The sequence below is a fragment of the Entelurus aequoreus genome, linkage group LG03, assembly GCF_033978785.1.
Source record: "Entelurus aequoreus isolate RoL-2023_Sb linkage group LG03, RoL_Eaeq_v1.1, whole genome shotgun sequence".
NCBI lineage: Eukaryota > Metazoa > Chordata > Actinopteri > Syngnathiformes > Syngnathidae > Entelurus > Entelurus aequoreus.
In genome coordinates this window covers 69,212,419-69,235,315 of record NC_084733.1, presented here as the reverse complement: position 1 = coordinate 69,235,315, position 22,897 = coordinate 69,212,419, and the positions used below count along the sequence as shown (strand labels likewise).

Here is a 22,897-nt window from a genome sequence, read left to right as displayed (position 1 = left end):
ATTCTGGGCTGAGGTGCTCAATTTTTCCAACTGTATAGGTGGCGCTAAAAAGCCAATTTTTGAAATTAGTGTTCAGGATCTCTAAAAAAAATAAAATAAAAAAAAAAGGAAGTAGCGATGTATTTTTTTTCCAAGCTGACAGCTTCCTGCTTCTTAATAACGACAACTTATTTATATCCATTATTTATTCGTGGCTGGCTATAGGGCAGATTTTTTTTTGAGCAGCGGAAACTTCCTGGTCATAGGGATGCTGGCGATTCAAGTGGCAGATCAGGTTTGATGTGTTGAAGCGCAATGTTTTTGTTTTTTCCCCCATTCTCATGGAATGTTTGTTGGACAATTGGTGAAAATACCACGCAAAAGGTATTTTTGTGTCTTTAACAGTGAAGAAGTTTGTTTCCAATGAGCTCAGGTGAAAGCGTACCACAGACACGAGGTGAAGGAGTGCTTGATTTGCTCACCCTAACCTTGGAGAGGACCGCATATGTGGGTAACCCCCACATATGCGGTCCTCTCCAAGGTTTCTCATAGTCATTCACATTGACGTCCCACTGGGGTGAGTTTTCCTTGCCCGTATGTGGGCTCTGTACCGAGGATGTCGTTGTGGCTTGTACAGCCCTTTGAGACACTTGTGATTTAGGGCTATATAAATAAACATTGATTGATTGATTGATTGATTTATTGATATATATATATATATATATATATATATATATATATATATATATATATATATATATATATATATATATATATATATATATATATATATATACTGTATATATATATACACCGTATTTTTCGGACTATAAGTCGCAGTTTTTTTCATAGTTTGGCCGGGGGTGCGACTTATACTCAGGAGCGACTTATGTGTGAAATTATTAACACATTACCGTAAAATATCAAATAATATTATTTAGCTCATTAACATAAGAGACTAGACGTATAAGATTTCATGGGATTTAGCGATTAGGAGTGACAGATTGTTTGGTAAACGTATAGCATGTTCTATATGTTAGTTATTTGAATGACTCTTACCATAATATGTTACGTTAACATACCAGGCACGTTCTCAGTTGGTTATTTATGCCTCATATAACATACACTTATTCAGCCTGTTGTTCACTATTCTTTATTTATTTTAAATTGCCTTTCAAATGTCTATTCTTGGTGTTGGTTTTTATCAAATACATTTCCCCCAAAAATGCGACTTATACTCCAGTGCGACATATATATGTTTTTTTCCTTCTTTATTATGCATTTTCGGCCAGTGCGATTTATACTCCGGAGTGACTTATACTCAAGAGCGACTTATACGCCGAAAAATACGGTGTATATATATATATATATATATATATATATATATATATACTGTATATATATGATAACATATTATTATACTCATTTATTGTGGATATATAATTAATAAATCAAATAATGGTTTTTTTAAGAGTATGTGAAAATTTGACTCCTACCTAGTTTACTTCCGTGACGACCTCCTTAAAGTTTTGTAATCAATCAGAAATCTCAAGCAGCTAAAATGCGCCAAACATGGATACATGTGGTGACTGTTTTGAATTTTTCCCATCATCCCTTGTAGTGGGTTTAAATGGGTGTGGTTCTGTTTTTGTTTTTTTATGCTGATTGGACGTTTTTTTATAATAACCACAAAGTTAAATGAGCAGAATGTTATGCGTGACCATGTTTGTTGAATGTTTGTGCTTTTTGAATTTTTTTTCTGCACCATTACTAGGGAAGGTTGTTTGGATTGGGTTGTATAAGTAAATAATGTGCACCTGCCCACGTTAATTTACAATTAATAGCCACTGACTTGAGTTACACTTGTTGGCTACAAAAGGTGACAAAATGACCGCTGACTATTTATATATTCACGACCGGGCAAATTGCTTATTGGATTTGTGCCAGATTGAAGACGCCGGCGACCTCTGGATTAAATAATTGCTACTATTCATAATAAAAAGCAGCAGAAAGAACCCAAAATAATCCACAGTCAAAATAAAAACGTTCCATATAATTAATGCAGTCGCTATTTCGTGCATGATATGGAGAACAGATGTAAACTAATATAAAAGAATGAATAAATAAAATACAACTATTTATGAAATGTATCCTTAAATTACATCTAATTAGAAAATTATGTCTCAGCGAGGGTATGGCACAGTCACTACCTGTATTGACACGACACTGATACTGTATTAGTGTTTCATATTGGTCATCTGCTGGTTTAAAAAAGACACTACATTAAACCTGCAATGTATTATTATCCCCATTTGCTTATTGGTATTCTTCCACGGGTCTAAAATTTCATAAAGGCTTTGCTACATGTACATGACATTTCTTTTAAGCTGTGAGCGCCATTTATCCGATTAAAAGCATGAAAAATGAACAGAAATGCATAGTTTGGTCTCGCTTTCTGACGCCTCTCTTCCGCTCTAGACAGATCAGGGGCCATCTTGTTTTTTTAATCGGCCCACACTTGGTTATGAAGCTCAAATTAAACAAAAGATTGAAAAAAAAAGATAGCAATGCTTCTCATTTGCATATCGGAGCACTTGGGGGGAAAAATAAGAAATGTAAAAAGCAGAGAGTGTGTCTAAAGTGTCTGCGTCCCTTTAAGAAAAACCCTTTTCAAGTGTCCTCAGGTGTCGTCCTAATTCCAAGATGACAAGTTTAAACAAAGCAATTTCAGGCCCAGCTGCACCTGCGGTGCTGACGAGCCTCGTGTCGGGGCGGGGGAGGAAGACAACAATTTGTTTAGTTACGCCACTGAAAAGAGTTCATCAGTCTTTGCTGCTGGCCGAGGTCAAAGAGACAGACCTTCCCTCTTTTAACAAGTCTGACCTCAGGAAGTTGTTCCGCCATAACAACACAATGCTTACTTTGCTCAAATAAGCATCAACAACACGAAAACTTAGCTGTGAGATTGTAAATTAGTGCACGTGTTAGGTAATACTTTGTTATTTATGTGAGCAAACTAATAAAATGTGTTTCTTTGCATTACATTTTAAAAAGCTGCATAAGTCAAAATGTGTGTGTTCATGCCAGGCTACAATAACAACAACAACACAACCATTTTCATTCATATCCAAAATAATTAAGTTGCAGATATTGGTGGTCCATTTATTTTAATGTCACCTCATTTCGTAATCCTGACAGGTAACTTATGTATGTGATCTCTTTCATTTTTGATAAGATTTGCGTTATTTTCGTATATTTATATACTCTTGCAGGTTGTTTTGGATAAGATAGACATTCTTATCCAAACGTGGACAACAATTTTAATGTCGTGATAAATCTCATTAGATCTTCATATATGGATTTTTGTGTGTGTGTGTGTGTGTCAAAAAATAAATACGTATAAAGCCAAATCTAAAAGGTGTAATTAGTGTATAATATAATTAAAACGTAAAAATTATCTAATACATTTTAAATTAACTCAATGGTGAAAAATTATAATAAAAATGTATACTGACACATGATCAAGGTATACATTTAAAAGCCTTTTTTTTTATTATTCAAGGACATTTATATTAATGTAAAAGGTTTGTTATGTATTTCATGGCCATTTGTATTTATTCAAATGTTTTTTATTTATTATTCAGTTACATTTATCTCATGAACAATATTATTGATCAATTATTCAACTATATTATTTTGTATTTTATTGTACAGTTTATGATGTCTGATGTTGGTTTTATATATATATATATATATATATATATATATATATATATATATATATATATATATATATATATATATATATATATATATATATATATATATATATATACACACATATATACATATCTATGTATACACATGTATATTCATACACACATTTATACATATATTTGCATATATATAAATGCAAATATATACATATACACACACACATACATACGCACGAATACACACATTTCCATACACACACATACACACACACATCTTTAGAAATATACACACACACACACATACATACAAACATATATACGTACATATACATACTGTATATATACATATGTACATGCACATACACATCTGTACATATACACATACATACATACTGTAGATACATGTACATATACATATATACACTCATATACACACACATTCATACACACAAATAATATATATAAACACACATTTATACACACACTCATATATATCTATATATTTGTATGTATATATATATTTTTGTGAGTATATATATATATGTATATGTGTGTATATATAAATGTGTATATATGTATATACATATATATATACACACACACATATATATATACACACATATCAACACATGTATTTAATATATACATATATATACTGTATATATACTTATACATACATATATACATATAGATACATATATGCACACACACATTTATATATATATATATGTGTGTGTATATATATACTGTATATATATTTTTTATGTGTATGTATATATATATATATATATATATATATATATATATATATATATATATATATATATATATATATATATATATATACATACACATTATATATATATACATACACATATATGTATATATATATAAATGTGGAAATATGTATACACATACAGTATATATACAAACAAACAAACAAAAAAAAACAGCCTTCCATGTTTTTGGACTGGAATTCTTAATCATGCGAAATATTGTGCTGTTTTTTTTCCTCATTTTCTTTTACACATATGTAATATATACATATACATATGTATACATATGTATACATACATACATACATACATACATTCTCACGTTGTGCGATTCAGAATCGATTCTCATTTTTAAAAAATCGATTTTTATTTTTTTTTTTTTTTTTTTTTTTATTTATTTTATTTATTTTATTTATTTTATTTATTTTATTTATTTTATTTATTTTATTTATTTTATTTTATTTTTTATTTTTTTATCTAATAAATCCAACAAAACAATACACAGCAATACCATAACAATGCAATGCAATTCCAAAACCAAACCCGACCCAGCAACACTCAGAACTGCAATAAACAGAGCAATTGAGAGGAGACGCAAACACGACACAGAACAAAGCAAAAGTAGTGAAACAAAAATGAATATTATCAACAACATTATCAATATTAGTTACAATTTCAACATAGCAGTGATTAAAAATCCCTCATTGACATTATCATGAGACGTGGTTAGAGTGTCCGCCCTGAGATCGGTAGGTTGGAGTTCAAATCCCAGCCGACAAAGACTTTAAAAATGGGACCCATAACCTCCCTGCTTGGCACTCAGCAACAAAGGGTTGGAGTTGGGGGTTAAATCACCAAAATGATTCCTGGGCGCTGCTGCCCACTGCTCCCCAAGGGGATGGGACAAATGCAGAGGACAAATTTCACCACATCTAGTGTGTGTGTGACAATCATTGGTACTTTAATCTTTAATCTTAATTTATAAAAAAAAAAAAAAAAAAGACCAATAGTGTCACAGTGGCTTACACTTGCATTGCATCTCATAAGCTTAACAACACACTGTGTCCAATATTTTCACAAAGATACAATAAGTCATATTTTTGGTTCATTTAATAGTTAAAACAAATTTACATTATTGCAATCAGTTGATAAAACATTGTCATTTACAATTATAAAATATTTTTAAAAAATCTACTACTCTGCTTGCATGTCAGCAGACTGGGGTAGATCCTGCTGAAATCCTATGTATTGAATGAATAGAGAATTGTTTTGAATCGGGAAAAAAACGTTTTTGAATCGAGAATCGTGTTGAATTGAAAAAAAAATCGATTTTGAATCGAATCGTGACCCCAAGAATCGATATTGAATCGAATCGTGGGACACCCAAAGATTCACAGCCCTAATATACATATACATACATGTTCATGCATGTTCTTTATTATGTGCAAATAAAAATAGTTTTTAGTTTTTTTTAAATACTTTATTGCATGTACCTGGCTGGGGCCTGCAGATGGAATATAGCCTTTGGTTCTGGCACATTAAATGTTTTTATGTTCAATAATGTGCATTGTCCTATGTAACAAATAAATATATACAAATTGAATAGAATGTGTATGTATTTAATTTACTTTTTTTTTTTTAATAACATTGTTTAACTAATTTATTTAGTGCCCTTTTATTTCATGATTTTCACAAAAATCAATCATTTTAAGAAGAAAAATTGTAAAAAAAAATAAATAAATATGTATGTATATATTAATAAAGTATATTTATTCATGCATGCGTGTATGTGATGCATAATTTGCGCTTCTTTAAGAGTCATCCCAATTTGTCGAGAGGACAAAGGGTAACGATAAACATTCCTGAGAGAATCCGTGGAGAAATTCCATTTGCTCTAATTGGTCACAGCCGTAACCAAGAGTCTGCTTCCTTTTTGTCACAACGCAGGTTGTCAATGTGCATTACGACACCTTCTTTTCGGATTCAAAACGGCCAAAAGCCAAGCTGTGTTGACTTGGTGCAGACGGTGAATGAACACAGCAGTTATTTGTTCATCCCTTTTGTGCCACGTTGTTGTTGTGTGTGTGTGTGTGTCGCTGACATTTATCTACGGGCGCAGAAGACGGTAAACGCGGCGCTGCCGTGCGGTTTTGTAGGACATGGCTGTTGTCTCACAGTGTGAGGGCATCACGATTTAAACAGCTCCTCCATTCACACGCTCCAAGCAGAATGCAGTCATTGGCAATATCAGCTAAACAGCAGCAATGATTTAGCATGGCTATTTAGTCAGGAGGAAATGACATAGCTGTTGAAAATAGGTGCTATCATTGTGTGTTTGCACAGGTGCCAAAATGAAAATCAGCTGCACACACACACACACACACGTTGCGAGGGTATGCATGCATCATCACCACACACTCCAACAAAGCGAGCGACCAACAACTTAAATCAACCCGCTGTGACACGAGGTAGTCTTTCTCCAGTCCGCCGAGGCCACAGTTTTCACAGACACACATCTTTCCTCCACCACTTAAATAACCTTCTCCTTGCCAACAAACAAGACGAGAACAGTGCAGACATCCAGTAAAGCATTAAGCCTCACTCATGGGATCCAAGCTAAACACTTTGCCCAAGCCACAAAATTATAGTTTTTAGGCTTGTGGGGAAGGCAATGGTAGTAAAAAAAAAATGTTTTTTTTTTTTTTTGGACCTTGGGTTTGTTTTTGGGAACCACAAACCTTAAATGACACGTACTTCCTGTAGAGGGCGCTGCACTTTATTTAACTGAGAAATAAGCGGCAGCTTTTTCTGAAAGTTGTCATGTTTTAGGCCTTGTATTTGTCAATAACATGAACTCAGATTATGATTTTATGAATTTGTTTACAATCTTTTTAAGTGTCATTGTAAATTTAACCTAAAAAAAAAAATCACAGGTTTGAACAAAAAAATTACTTTATTGATGTTGTACTCGTTTTATAGCACACAGATTTAAAAGTAGACACTGAGGTTCGTTTTCAAATTTCTGTACTGTGTTACTGTACTGAACTGTGCAACACTTTATCTAACTGATCAGTCCCTTGGGGTTTCGCAGGCTTTTTTGTGATATAATGCCTAAATTCGCAGCAGCTTTTTCTGAAAGTTGTCATGATTTGAGGCTTGTATTTGTCAATAACATTGACTCAGATTGTGTTTTTTTTGTTGTTGTTTTTATTCAACCTTTTAAGAGTTCGTTGTAAATTTAACCTAAAAAAAAAAATCACAGGTTTGAACAAAAATTGACTTTATTGATGTTGTACTCGTTTTACAGCACACAGGCTTAAAAGTAGGTACTATGGTTCATTATCAAATTACTGTACTGTGATACACGTTATCTAACTGATTAGTCCCTATGGATTTTGTTGGCTTTTTATGTGATAATTGTGGTCTATAATCCCTGAATCTTTATTAGAAAGTTTTGATGTTTTGAGGCATGTATTTGTCAATGACATTGACTCAGATTGTGATTTTATGAATTTGTTATCAATCGTTTGTGTTCATTGTAAATTTAACCTAAAAAAAAAAAATCACAGGTTCGAACAAAAATGTACTTCATTGATATTGTACTTGTTTTATAGCACACAGACTTAAAAGTAGGCACTATGGTTCATTTTCAAATTACTGTACTGAACTGTGCAACACTTTTTCTAACTGATTAGTCTGGTAGGATTTTGCGGGGTTTGCTGATTTTATGAATTTGTTATCAATCTTTTAAGTGTTCATTGTAAATGTAACCTAAAAAATCACAGGTTTGAACAAAAAAGTACTTTATTGATGTACTCGTTTTATAGCACACAGACTTTAAAAAAGTAGACACTGAGGTTCATTTTTAAATTACTGTACTGAACTGTGCAAGTCTTTATCTAACTAATTAGTCTGGTAGGATTTTGCGAGGTTTGCTGATTTTATGAATTTGTTATCAATGTTTTAAATGTTCCTTTTAAACGTAACCTTAAAAAGCACAGGCCTTTAACAAAACTTGGAAAACAAATACTGTATTGATGTTTTACTTGTTTTATACTACAGACTTAAAAGGAGACATGGATGGCAGTAAAAGCACATACTCAAAGCTCATTATCAAATTACTGTACTCTGTTACAGGTTATCTAACTGATTAGTCCCTATAGGATTTTGTTGGCTTTTTATGTGATAATTGTGGTCTATAATGCCTGAATCTTTATTAGAAGGTTGTAATGTTTTGAGGCGTGTATTTGTCAATAACATTGACTCAGATTGTGAATTTATGAATTTGTTATCAATCTTGTAAGTGTTAATTGTAAATGTAACCTAAAAAATCACAGGTTTGAACAAAAATGTACTTTATTGATGTTGTACTCGCTTTATAGCACACAGACTAAAAAGTAGACACTGAGGTAGGTTCATTTTCAAATTACTGTACTGAACTGTGCAACACTTTTTCTAATTAATTAGTCCGGTAGGATTTTGCGAGGTTTGCTGACTTTATGAATTTGTTATCAATGTTTTAAGTGTTCCTTTCAAATGTAACCTTAAAAAGCACAGGCCTTTAACAAAAATTGGAAAACAAATACTGTATAGATGTTTTACTCGTTTTATACTCCAGACTTAAAAGGAGACATGGATGGCAGTAAAAGCACATACTCAGAGCTCATTATCAAATTACTGTACTGTGATACATGTTATCTAACTGATTAGTCCCTATAGGATTTTGTTGGCTTTTTATGTGATAATTGTGGTCTATAATCCCTGAATCTTTATTAGAAAGTTTTGATGTTTTGAGGCATGTATTTGTCAATGACATTGACTCAGATTGTGATTTTATGAATTTGTTATCAATCGTTTGTGTTCATTGTAAATTTAACCTAAAAAAAAAAAATCACAGGTTCGAACAAAAATGTACTTTATTGATATTGTACTTGTTTTATAGCACACAGACTTAAAAGTAGGCACTATGGTTCATTTTCAAATTACTGTACTGAACTGTGCAACACTTTTTCTAACTGATTAGTCTGGTAGGATTTTGCGGGGTTTGCTGATTTTATGAATTTGTTATCAATGTTTTAAGTGTTTTCCTTGTAAACGTAACCTTAAAATGTGCAGGCTTTTAACAAAAATTGGAAAACAAATACTGTATAGATGTTTTACTCGTTTTATACTACAGACTTAAAAGGAGTTATAGATGGCAGTAAAAGCACATACTCAAAGCTCATTATCAAATTACTGTGCTGTAATACATGTTATCTAACTGATTAGTCCCTATAGGATTTTGTTGGCTTTTTATGTGATAATCGTGGCCTATAATGCCTGAAACCTTATTAGAAAGTTGTGATGTTTTGAGGCTTGTATTTGTCAATAAAATTGACTCAGATTGTGATTTTATGAATTTATCATCGATCTTTTAAGTGTTCATTGTAAATGTACCCTAAAAAAAATCACAGGTTTGAACAAAAATTTACTTTATTGATGTTGTACTCATTTTATAGCACACAGACTTAAATCTAGGCACTGGGGTTCATTTTCAAATTACTGTACTGTGTTACAGTATTAGTCCGGTAGGATTTTACGGGGTTTGCTGATTTTATGAATTTGTTATCAATGTTTTGAGTGTTCCTTGTAAACGTGACCTTAAAATGCGTGGGCTTTTAACAAAAAATTGGAAAACAAATACTCTATAGATGTTTGACTCGTTTTATACTCCAGACTTAAAAGGAGACATGGATGGCAGTAAAAGCACATACTCAGAGCTCATTATCAAATTACTGTGATGTGATACAGGTTATCTAACTGATTAGTCCCTATAGGATTTTGTTGGCTTTTTATGTGATAATTGTGGCCTATAATGCCTGAATCTTTATTAGAAGGTTGTAATGTTTTGAGGCGTGTATTTGTCAATAACATTGACTCAGATTGTGATTTTATCAATTTGTTATCAATGTTTTACTTTTTCCTTACATACTTAATCTCAAAAAGCACAGGCTTTTAACAAAAAATGGAAAAAACTGTCCTGATGTTGTACTCGTTTTATAGCACACAGACTTAAAAGTAGACGATCATTGTAAAATGACTGTACTGTGCTACACTTTTTTCTAACTGATTAGTCCCTGTAGGATTCTGCTGGCTTTTTAAGTGATAGTAAGTGCCTATAATGTCTGAATTTGAAGCAGATTTTTCAGAAAGTTGTGATTTTTTTTACGTTTACATTTTCTCAAAAACATTGTTTGTACTTGGGATTTTATGAATTTGTTCCGAATGTTTTAAGCGTTCCTTGTAACCTTTCAAAAAAAGGGAACATTGTATTCATGTTTTACTCGTGTTATACCACACAGACGAAAAAGTAAACAGACACTGCATGGCAGTAAAAGAACATAGTCAGAGCACATTGTGGAATTACTGTACTGTTTTTTATTTTAAAATAACTAATTATAGTAATAATTATCATTACAGAAAGAAACACCAAACATTCCTTTATTGTCCGCTCTCTGCTCTATCATCCACAACTGTGGATGTTTTACGCTCGAAAAGTGTTTGTCCATTTAATTAACTATAATGCAAGTTTAAATACATTTCATACTATAATTCTGACCCGTGCAAACAATTAAAATAGTTACGTAGAGCAAAAAGAAGTTGAAATGTTTTGATCTTTCAACTTTTTAATTTCATTGATAGACAACAAGCAACTCAAACATTCTGAATGTGATTTCATAAAATGAAAAAAACAATCTGTCCAACACAGCAGATATAAATGAGGCCAATAACATTCTGCATTGCCGTTAGCAACAACACAAAAAAAGTGGAGTCACACCTTTTGTGGACAAAATAATAAATAAATACAATCATTTTTTCCCCTTGTAATTATATGATAAAACAGTGCAATTAGTGCCTGCCCGTTAGACAGGCAACATTCAATTGTAGAACATAAATAAATCGGGGTTCAAAAGATGTGTGCATTTTTTCTACTCAGAAATGATAAAGGATGCTAACAAAAGATCTAACAGTTACCTGTGCTTTAAGATGAACCATAAAGTTAAATATAAACAATTACTCATTTTGTCGTAAAGTTATTTAACCCTGACAGGTGTGCCCAGAGTGCATGCGGCATGGCCAATTATGCAAATGTTGATGACATCGTCGTCATCACTTACCAGCCTCAACACACCGCCTCATATAGATTACAGTCCTGTGAGGAAAAACTATATGATGGCGACAACTTAACCCAGGAACTGATTATTTCCACGCTCATTATTTCCTCTGGCAAAATGTGTCTATGGATGTTTTCGTTCATCCGGGTCATTGTGTTCTCAGGACATTTAGATCTAGTTTGGTGCTGGTGCCATGGCCCAAACAAGTTTGTATTGAATTATAGTTGAGTTATACGAAACCCAAAACCAGTGAAGTTGGCACATTGTGTAAATGGTAAATAAAAACAGAATACAATGATTTGCAAATCCTTTTCAACTTATATTCAATTGAATTGACTGCAAAGACAAGATACTTAACATTCGAACTGGTAAACTTTGTTATTTTGTTTGCAAATATTAGCTCATTTGGAATTTGATGCCTGTAACATGTTTCAAAAAAGCTGGCGCAAGTGGCAAAAAAGAGTGATAAAGTTGAGGAATGCTCATCAAACACTTATTTGGAACATCCCACAGGTGAACAGGCAAATTGGGAACAGGTGGGTGCCAAGATTGGGTATAAAAGCAGCTTCCATGAATTGCTCAGTCATTTTACAAACAAGGATGGGGCGAGGGTCACCACTTTGTCAACAAATGCGTGAGCAAATTGTCGAACAGTTTAAGAACAACATTTCTCAACGAGCTATTGCAATTTACGGTCCATACTATTATCAAAAGGTTACAAGAATCTGGAGAAATCGCTGGACGTAAGCGACAAGGCCAAAAACCAACATTGAATGCCTGTGACCTTTGATCCTTCAGGTGGCACTGCATCAAAAACCGACATCAGTGTGTAAAGGATATCACCACATGGGCTCAGGAACTAGGGCTGCAACTAACGATTAATTTGATAATCGATTAATCTGTCGATTAGTACTTTGATTAATCGATTAATAATCGGATAAAAGAGACAAACTACATTTCTATCCTTTCCAGTATTTTATTGAAAAAAACAGCATACTGGCGCCATACTTATTGTGATTAGTGTTTCTCAGCTGTTTGTACATGTTGCAGTTTATACATAAAGGTTTATTTAAAAAAATAAAATAAAACATTTAAAAAATAAAAATAAAATAAAAATTGCCTCTGCGCATGCGCATAGCATAGATCCAACGAATCGATGACTAAATTAATCGGCAACTATTTTTATAATCGATTGTAATCGATTTAATCGACTAGTTGTTGCAGCCCTATCAGGAACACTTCAGAAAACCACTGTCAGTAACTACAGTTCGTTGCTACAGCTGTAAATGCAAGTTAAAACTATACAAAGCAAAAGTCATTTATCAACAACACCCAGAAACGCCACCAGCTTTGTGTTCTGTGGTCTGACGAGTCCGAATTTCGAATTGTTTTTGGAAACTGTGGACGTTGTGTCCTGTGAACCCAAGAGGAAACAGAACCATCCGGAAAGTTCAAAAGCCAGCATCTGTAATGGTATGGGGGTGTATTAGTACCCGAGGCATGTGAAGGCACCATTAATGCTGAAAGATACATACACGTTTTGGAGCAACACATGTTGCCATCCAAGCAACGTCTTTTTCATGGACGCCCCTGCTTATTTCAACAAGACAATGCCAAGCCACATTCTGCACATGTTCCAACAGCGTGGCTTCATAGTAAAGGAGTGCGGGTACTAGACTGGCCTGCCTGTAGTCCAGACCTGTCTCCCATTGAAAATGTGTGGAGCAATATGAAGCGTAAAATACAACAACGGAGACCCCGAACTGTTGAACAACTTAAGCTGTACATCAAGCAAGAATGGGAAAGAATTCCACCTGAAAAGCTTAATAAATTGGTCTCCTCAGTTCCCAAACGTTTACTGAGTGTTGTTAAAAGGAAAGGCCATGTGACACAGTGGTGAAAATGCCCCTGGGACAACTTTTTTGCAATGTGTTGCTGCAATTCAATTCTAAGTTCAAGATTATTTGCACAAAAAAAAAAAGTTAAATATCTTGTCTTCGCAGTCTATTCAATTGAATATAAGTTGAAAAGGATTTGCAATTCATTGTATTCTGTTTTTACTTACGATTTACACAACGTGCCAACTTCACTGGATTTGGGTTGTGTAGTTTATAGACCTCCTGTCCCAGTATAAATTGTTTGGGCATTGGCACCAGCATCGAGACGAGATCTGACCAATGAACCGAAGAAGCCTGTTTGGATGAGAGTTGAATTATCTTCAAAGAAACTGAACAGCATGGTAGGAGCTGTTTATGCTTGCGCATGAACGCGGTCTAAGATGAGCTTCATGCTAATTCAGCGTCATGGCGATGGTGTTTGCGTATCTCCCCTCCTCGCCTGGTCTGAATTGGAACAGCTGCCTCTGCTACTTTGCCTCCAGCTGCTTCCAAATTGTCCCGCCATTAAGCTATTATACGTTTACAAGCAGAGAGCACTAAGCAAGCCCGCTAGGTGCTTCACATCCTGATGCAAAGGATCATTACCCCGCTTTCTTGTTACCCAGCCCTGTGATGCAATTAGGTGTGTTACAGCAGCAGATTTGTCTGAAATTCGATGGTCCATCCAGATGCTATTCCCCCAACAAATGACAGATAATTCACTGTATCATCGCCATGGCAGTGTTTTTCAAATGAACTGTGTCCGTTTTCATTGCACCCATGCACAAACTTATTGTTTCTACTCCCTTCTACCCAGCCGTGCCCACAAAGGGAAGACAAACATTGATCCTACTTGGAAGGGCTCCAAAAGGCAGGAGTGCAGCAGCAGTGTGTAAGTGAACTCTTGCATTGATTACAGCCGCCTTGTATAATCCAAACATCGTTAGTACATCATTCAGCGTGTAATGATTTATTGGAAGGCTTTGCTTTTTCTTTAAAGAGTGATTTCTGTTGTTGTTCTACTACTCCGGCCATGTGTTACGTCCACACACACACACACACACACACAAAGAAAGTTTCACGCTAAAGAGGTGTTTCAATGCCGGAGAGCACATCTGGCTTTTGTTATGATAGCAGTGACGTAGTTGCAAACAGCTAAAGCAGTTAGCGGCGCTCAACAATTGGAAACATTCACTCCACGTATGCATGAGTCTCATTAGGATGGGATAGACTGATATTGTGCCACACCGTAAATCACACATTGTGATTGAAAAAAAGAAGCTTGATCTGTTTTACAATTTCTCTCAGAGGGGTCAAACAAACTGCAATGTTGGTTGCGGTACTCCGCTACCATGACAACATCGGTTTTGTTGCTGCTGTGTTGTGAAGCATACTTGTTCATAGATGTGGTCAAAGAGAGCTTTGTGTTCCAATTCACTTTCTCATGCACTCCAAATCATAAAATGAACGCTTAAAGGCCTACTGAAACCCACTACTACCGACCACGCAGTCTGATAGTTTATATATCAATGATGAAATCTTAACATTGCAACACATGCCAATACGGCCGGGTTAACTTATAAAGTGCAATTTTAAATTTCCCCGCAAACTTCTGGCTGAAAACGTTTCGATATGATGACGTTTGCGTGTGACGTCAACCGTTGAAGCGGAAGTATTCGGAGCCCATTGAATCCAATACAAAAAGCTCTGTTTTCATCTCAAAATTCCACAGTATTCTGGACATCTGTGTTGGTGAATCTTTTGCAATTTGTTTAATGAACAATGGAGACTGCAAAGAAGAAAGTTGTAGGTGGGATCGGTGTATTAGCGGCGGACTACAGCAACACAACCAGGAGGACTTTGAGGATAGCAGACGCGCTAGCCGAACGACCTCACCTTGACTTCCTCCGTCTCGGTGATCGGGTGAAGTCCTTCGTCGTACCGTCGATCGCTGGAACGCAGGTGAGCACGGGTCGTGATGAGCAGATGAGAGTTGGCGTAGGTGCAGAGCTAATGTTTTTAGCATAGCTCTGTCGAGGTTCCGTAGCTAAGTTAGCTTCAATGGCGTCGTTAGCAACAGCATTGCTAAGCTTCGCCAAGCTGGAAAGCATTAACCGCGTAGTTACATGTCCAGAGTTTGGTAGTATTGTTGATCTTCTGTCTATCCTTCCAGTCAGGGACTTATTTGTTTTGTTTCTATATGCATTTGAGCCCGATGCTATCACGTTAGCTCAGTAGCTAAAGTGTTTCGCCGATGTATTGTCGTGGAGATAAAAGTCACTGTGAATGTCCATTTCGCGTTCTCGACTCTCATTTTCAAGAGGATATAGTATCCGAGGTGGTTTAAAATACAAATCCGTGATCCACAATAGAAAAAGGAGAAAGTGTGAAATCCAATGAGCCCTTGTACCTAAGTTACGGTCAGAGCGAAAAAAGATACGTCCTGCACTTCACGCTAGTCCTTCACTTTCACGTTCCTCATCCACGAATCTTTCATCCTCGCTCAAATTAATGGGGTAATCGTCGCTTTCTCGGTCCGAATCTCTCTCGCTGCTGGTGTAAACAATAGGAATATGTGAGCAGTCCTTCCTCCGGTGTCGTCACGCTACTTCCGGTAGGGGCAAGGCTTTTTTTTATCAGCGACCAAAAGTTTATCGTCGATGTTCTATACTAAATCCTTTCAGCAAAAATATGGCAATAGCGCGAAATGATCAAGTATGACACATAGAATGGATCTGCTATCCCCGTTTAAATGAAAAAAAAATAATTTCAGTAGGCCTTTAAAATGCAGATGCATGCATCATTATAGATTAGACTTTTTTTGTTGCGGAATAAAAATCAATGTTTCCCTCCTCTTGCTCAAGCATGTTTTTTGCCCCCAAGAGCTTCTGTAGCTTCTGCTCTCCCCATTATTTCCTTAGCAGAGATACACAGTAGCAAACATGGCTGCTGTTAAGGTGAACGAAAGCGATGCATTTGTTCCAAAGAAGTGTTGACAGTGGTTTGGATTTGTGGCAACGGTCGTGGAACAAGTGACTGCACGCTGCAAAGCTGGTTTAAAAAAGGAAGCAGCAAAACAAACTTGTTCCAGAATCTGGAAAAGAAGCATACAGCTAAAGCAAGCAAGATCGTAACCCAGGGGTGTCCAAACTTTTTCCACTGAGGGCCGCACACTGAAATATCAAAGCAAGCGGGGGCAATTTTGATATTTTTTATTTTAAAAACCAATATGATATACGTATAAAAAAGATACATTTAGGCCTCCACTCAGACTTGATCCCGGGGACCCCAAAAGGTTTTGGTCAAAAAAAATATTACAAATGTGTCATTATTTAGTATTAATATTATTATTATTATTCAAGGTTTAAATCTCTAGATCAACATTAGGTCTATCTGTCAATATAACGCTTTTAAAGATTTAAGTTGTATGCCATTTTTGTCAAGGAAAACCGTGTTTTTTTATGGAAAAAAACACAAAATATGCAATATTTTCCCCCAATAAAATTTTAAAGTGGAATATTTGAGATTATATAATAATTGGAGTCTTAAAAAGGTCAATAACTCATAACAACATTGATTTTAATTCATTATTTTTTTGAGCAATGACACTTAAAAAAAAAAGTCCCACTAAAATTATTGGGGATCCAAAATGGTACTGCTCAGTAAAGTTTAAAAAAATAAATCCAACATTTTTTAAAACTTTTACCACAACAGTCTCAAGATCAACTTCAGATCTATCCGTCAATTATAAGTTTTATTGTTGTTTATGTTTTTTGTTTGTTCCTTTTAGGCCCTTCTTTAAAAAACTTTGTTTTTTAAATGGCAACCAAAAAATATGCAACATTTACCCCAAAAAATATCTCAAAGTGGAATATTTAATGTGAAGTAAATGGAGCCTTGAATAGGTCAATAATTCATAATGACATTGATTTTGATTCATTATTTTTTTTAAAGAAAGAAACAGCCTGCATGGCAGCTTTGTGTTATTAGAGTAAATAATGCAACATTTTCTTGTTACATTTCACCTGTTTGCTCTTTTATACCACTTTTTATGGTTTTTATTTTTTTTTCATCGTATTTTTAGAATGTGCCGTGGGGCCGTTAAAAAAGTACCTGCAGGCCGCAAATGGCCCCCGGGCCGCACTTTGGACCCCCCTGCCGTGACCACAAACAAAACAAATCATGCTGATAAGCAGCTTACTGTGATGGAATCGTTTATTGTGTAATGAAAAAAAATAAGCCCGATGGCGAACCGTTGCTAAAGCGGTTGCTCTGCACGTCGCTAAAGATGTCCCATACTGTGGGCCCAACTTTTCCGCTACAGAGGGAGACAGGGCCTACTCAAATATTAACCCTTAATTAGTCATGTTACTCTTGATTTTATTCATATTCAATAACTATATCCAACCTACCTGCAGTTTAACAGGATACATCTTGTCAAATGATATGAAACCATGTGTTAATCACACAGATTCACGCTAATTAAAAAAAAAAAAAAATTGTAATCAAAAAGACTGCAAAATAAGGGTCTAATACAGTGGTTCTTAACCTGGGTTCGATCGAACCCTAGGGGTTCGGTGAGTCGGGCTCAGGGGTTCGGCGGAGGTCAAAACACACCCAACTCATCGTGTAAATAAGAACTTCTCCCTATCGGCGTATTACGGATACGACAACAGCAGAAGTCACACTGATTTGCAGGTGTGTAAATTGTTGTGAGTTTATGCACTGTGTCGGTTTTGTTGTTTGAACAAGGTGATGTTCATGCACGGTTCATTTTGTGCACCAGTAATAAAACATGGTAACACTTTAGTATGGGGAACATATTCACCATTAATTAGTTGCTTATTAACATGCAAATTAGTAACATATTGGCTCTTAACTAGTCATTATCTCTTCCTGTTTTTAAATATCTCTTAAAAACATACTTTTATTCCATGGCTTTTAACACTTAATGATCTCCATCCTGCAATGGCGCCCCATAATACACCTGTGTGAACCTGTTTTTATGTTTTATTTATTTTATTTATTTATTTTTGATCGTGTTCTGTTTGTGTTTTGTTGTGTTTGCTCGGTTCTCGTATTATCTTTTAACCTGCCCATTGTACAGCACTTTGGGTACCCCTGTGGTCAATTTTAAATGTGCTTTATAAATAAAGTTGATTTGATTTGATTTGATTTTAAGTACTTATTAATGCTTTAAACGGCATGGCCTTATTATAACCCTAACCCTCTAACCCTGGCCCTAACCCTCTAACCCTAACCAAATAACTGTAAATTAAGTCTTTGTTACTTAGAATATGTTCCCCATACTAAAGTGTTACCAAAAACATATAACTTTGTCTTGAATTTGAAAAAAACCAAAAACATTTCATTTTTCACTAAAGAAGGGTTCGGTGAATGCACATATGAAACTGGTGGGGTTCGGTACCTCCAACAAGGTTAAGAACCGCTGGTCTAATAACAACGGATGAAAAATCAATTTGCATACAATCATGCAGTGGTAAAATAAATAAGTTATAACTAATACTAAAAATAATAACACATGTAACATTAAAATTAAAGTGAAAATTAAGTCATAATTTTGGCGCTTAAGAAACCTCTATGACTTTAGCTCCAGACTTCTTCCGTTTGATATTGTCATTACTGCCACAAGTGGTGGAAAAGGGTATTATATGGCGTCACATTAGTACCAAAAATCCAAGCGCGTAAAAACTGTTACCGCGCGCTGATTCTCCACTTCGTGCGCGCGCGCGACACCCTTTTGCGCGCGCATGGTGCCTTTGTGCGCGCGTGTGGTGCCTTTGTGCGCGCGCGCGGTGCCTTTCTGCGCGCGCGCTGTCTCATTTTGTTTTTAACTATGTAAAGCACTTTGAGCTGCATTTTAAATGTATGAAAAGTGCTTTATAAATAAAAATGTATTATTATTATTTTTAGTAATAGTACCCTTACAATCACTCCAAACCAGCTCAATAACTTACCTCTTTTTCAGCCAACATTTTTTTATCCACTTCTTCCTCCGTAAATCTTGATACATATTGACGATGACACGCCCTGCTATACTTCTGATTGCTCAAAGCCAATCAGAAAGAAGGGGCGGTCTAAGCATGCCCGCCCCCAAAGTACCAAAATGAAACATGACAGCGCACAGACCGAGACAGCGCGCGCGCAGAAAGGCACAGCGCGCGCGCAGAAAGGCACCGCGCGCACGCAAGAAGGCACCACGCGCACGCAAGAAGGCGCCGCGCGCGCGCAAAAGGGTGTCGCGCGCGCGCACGAAGTGGAGAATCAGCGTGCGATAACAGTTTTTACGCGCTTGGATTTTTGGTACTAATGTGACGCCATAGTATTACAACTGAACACCGCCGCAGCCCATACGGACTACAGCTGAGAAACTGATATGTTGTGGTGGCCCTCTAATGGGCGCTTACGGTCAACAAATCTATCTTCCTGCAGGTACAATTCCTTATTTATTCGTGGGGCGAATTGGAGACGTCGGCGGGCCACACTTGGCCCGCGGGTGTAGTTTGGACACCCCTCATTTAACCATTAATCGAAGCAACAGAATATACTGTAGAACAAAGCTTTTTTCTAACTGAATTACTAAATTGATTAATCGTTGGTATACAACTCAACTGCCTTTGTGTTTGTGTGTACGTCAGCTTGTGTGCGCTTTCCAGCTCGCCAACGACTCCATACTAAGTGTCCATCCATCCATCCATCCATCTTCTTCCGCTTATCCGAGGTCGGGTCGCGGGGGAAGCAGCCTAAGCAGGGAAACCCAGACTTCCCTCTCCCCAGCCACTTCGTCCAGCTCCTCCCGGGGGATCCCGAGGCGTTCCCAGGCCAGCCGGGAGACATAGTCTTCCCAACGTGTCCTGGGTCTTCCCCGTGGCCTCCTACCGGTCGGACGTGCCCTAAACACCTCCCTAGGGAGGCGTTCGGGTGGCATCCTGACCAGATGCCCGAACCACCTCATCTGGCTCCTCTCGATGTGGAGGAACAGCGGCTTTACTTTGAGCTCCCCCCGGATGGCAGAGCTTCTCACCCTATCTCTAAGGGAGAGCCCCGCCACCCGGCGGAGGAAACTCATTTCGGCTGCTTGTACCCGTGATCTTGTCCTTTCGGTCATAACCCAAAGCTCATGACCATAGGTGAGGATGGGAACGTAGATCGACCGGTAAATTGAGAGCTTTGCCTTCCGGCTCAGCTCCTTCTTCACCACAACGGATCGATACAGCGTCCGCATTACTGAAGACGCCGCACCGATCCGCCTGTTGATCTCACGATCCACTCTTCCCTCACTCGTGAACAAGACTCCGAGGTACTTGAACTCCTCCACTTGGGGCAGGGTCTCCTCCTCAACCCGGAGATGGCACTCCACCCTTTTCCGGGCGAGAACCATGGACTCGGACTTGGAGGTGCTGATTCTCATCCCAGTTGCTTCACACACAGCTGCGAACCGATCCAGTGAGAGCTGAAGATCTTGGCCAGATGAAGCCATCAGGACCACATCATCTGCAAAAAGCAGAGACCTAATCCTGCAGCCACCAAACCAGATCCCCTCAACGCCTTGACTGTGCCTAGAAATTCTGTCCATAAAAGTTATGAACAGAATCGGTGACAAAGGGCAGCCTTGGCGGAGTCCAACCCTCACTGGAAACGTGTCCGACTTACTGCCGGCAATGCGGACCAAACTCTGGCACTGATCATACAGGGAGCGGACCGCCACAATCAGACAGTCCGATACCCCATACTCTCTGAGCACTCCCCACAGGACTTCCCGAGGGATACGGTCAAATGCCTTCTCCAAGTCCACAAAACACATGTAGACTGGTTGGGCAAACTCCCATGCACCCTCAAGGACCCTGCCGAGAGTATAGAGCTGGTCCACAGTTCCACGACCAGGACAAAAACCACAATGCTCCTCCTGAATCCGAGGTTCGACTATCCGGCGTAACCTCCTCTCCAGCACACCTGAATAGACCTTTCCAGGAAGGCTGAGGAGTGTGATCCCACGATAGTTAGAACACACCCTCCGGTTCCCCTTCTTAAAGAGAGGAACCACCACCCCGGTCTGCCAATCCAGAGGTACCGCCCCCGATGTCCATGCGATGCTGCAGAGTCTTGTCAACCAAGACAGCCCCACAGCATCCAGAGCCTTAAGGAACTCCGAGCGGATCTCATCCACCCCCGGGGCCTTGCCACCGAGGAGCTTTTTAACTACCTCAGCAACCTCAGCCCCAGAAATAGGAGAGCCCACCACAGATTCCCCAGGCACTGCTTCCTCATAGGAAGACGTGTTGGTGGGATTGAGGAGGTCTTCGAAGTATTCCCTCCACCGATCCACAACATCCGCAGTCGAGGTCAGCAGAACACCATCCCCACCATACACGGTGTTGATAGTGCACTGCTTCCCCTTCCTGAGGCGGCAGACGGTGGTCTAGAATCGCTTCGAAGCCGTCCGGAAGTCGTTTTCCATGGCTTCCCCGAACTCCTCCCATGTCCGAGTTTTTGCCTCCGCGACCGACGAAGCCGCACACCGCTTGGCCTGTCGGTACCTGTCTGCTGCCTCAGGAGTCCTATGAGCCAAAAGAACCCGATAGGACTCCTTCTTCAGCTTGACGGCATCCCTCACCGCCGGTGTCCACCAACGGGTTCTAGGATTACCGCCACAACAGGCACCAACTACCTTGCGGCCACAGCTCCAATCAGCCGCCTCGACAATAGAGGCGCGGAACATGGTCCATTCGGAATCAATGTCCAGCACCTCCCTCGTGACATGTTTAAAGTTCTTCCGGAGGTGGGAATTGAAACTCTCTCTGACAGGAGACTCTGCCAGACGTTCCCAGCAAACCCTCACAATGCGTTTGGGCCTGCCAGGTCTGTCCGGCATCCTCCCCCACCATCGTAGCCAACTCACCACCAGGTGGTGATCGGTAGAAAGCTCCGCCCCTCTCTTCACCCGAGTGTCCAAAACATGAGGCCGCAAATCCGACGACACAACTACAAAGTCGATCATGGAACTGCGGCCTAGGGTGTCCTGGTGCCAAGTGCACATATGGACACCCTTATGTTTGAACATGGTGTTCGTTATGGACAATCTGTGACGGGCACAAAAGTCCAATAACAAAACACCGCTCGGGTTCAGATCCGGGCGGCCATTCTTCCCAATCACGCCTCTCCAGGTTTTACTGTTGCTGCCAACATGAGCGTTGAAGTCCCCCAGTAGAACGAGGGAATCACCCGGGGGAGCACTCTCAAGTACTCCCTCAAGCGAATCCAAAAAGGGTGGGTACTCTGAGCTGCGGCTTGGCGCGTAAGCGCAAACCACAGTCAGGACCCGTTCCCCCACCCGAGGGCGGAGGGAAGCTACCCTCTCGTCCACCGGGTTGAAC

General features: G+C 38.0%; 1 protein-coding gene across 1 annotated transcript in view; it reads left to right on the top strand.

Moving 5' to 3' along the window:
• Positions 1-22,897, top strand: part of rgma (repulsive guidance molecule BMP co-receptor a) — a 208,354-nt gene that overhangs the window by 16,636 nt on the left and 168,821 nt on the right. The window contains exon 2 of the mRNA XM_062042575.1: positions 14,320-14,394. The gene's annotated coding sequence lies outside the window, so the exon portion shown is untranslated. The remainder of the gene's footprint in view (positions 1-14,319; positions 14,395-22,897) is intronic.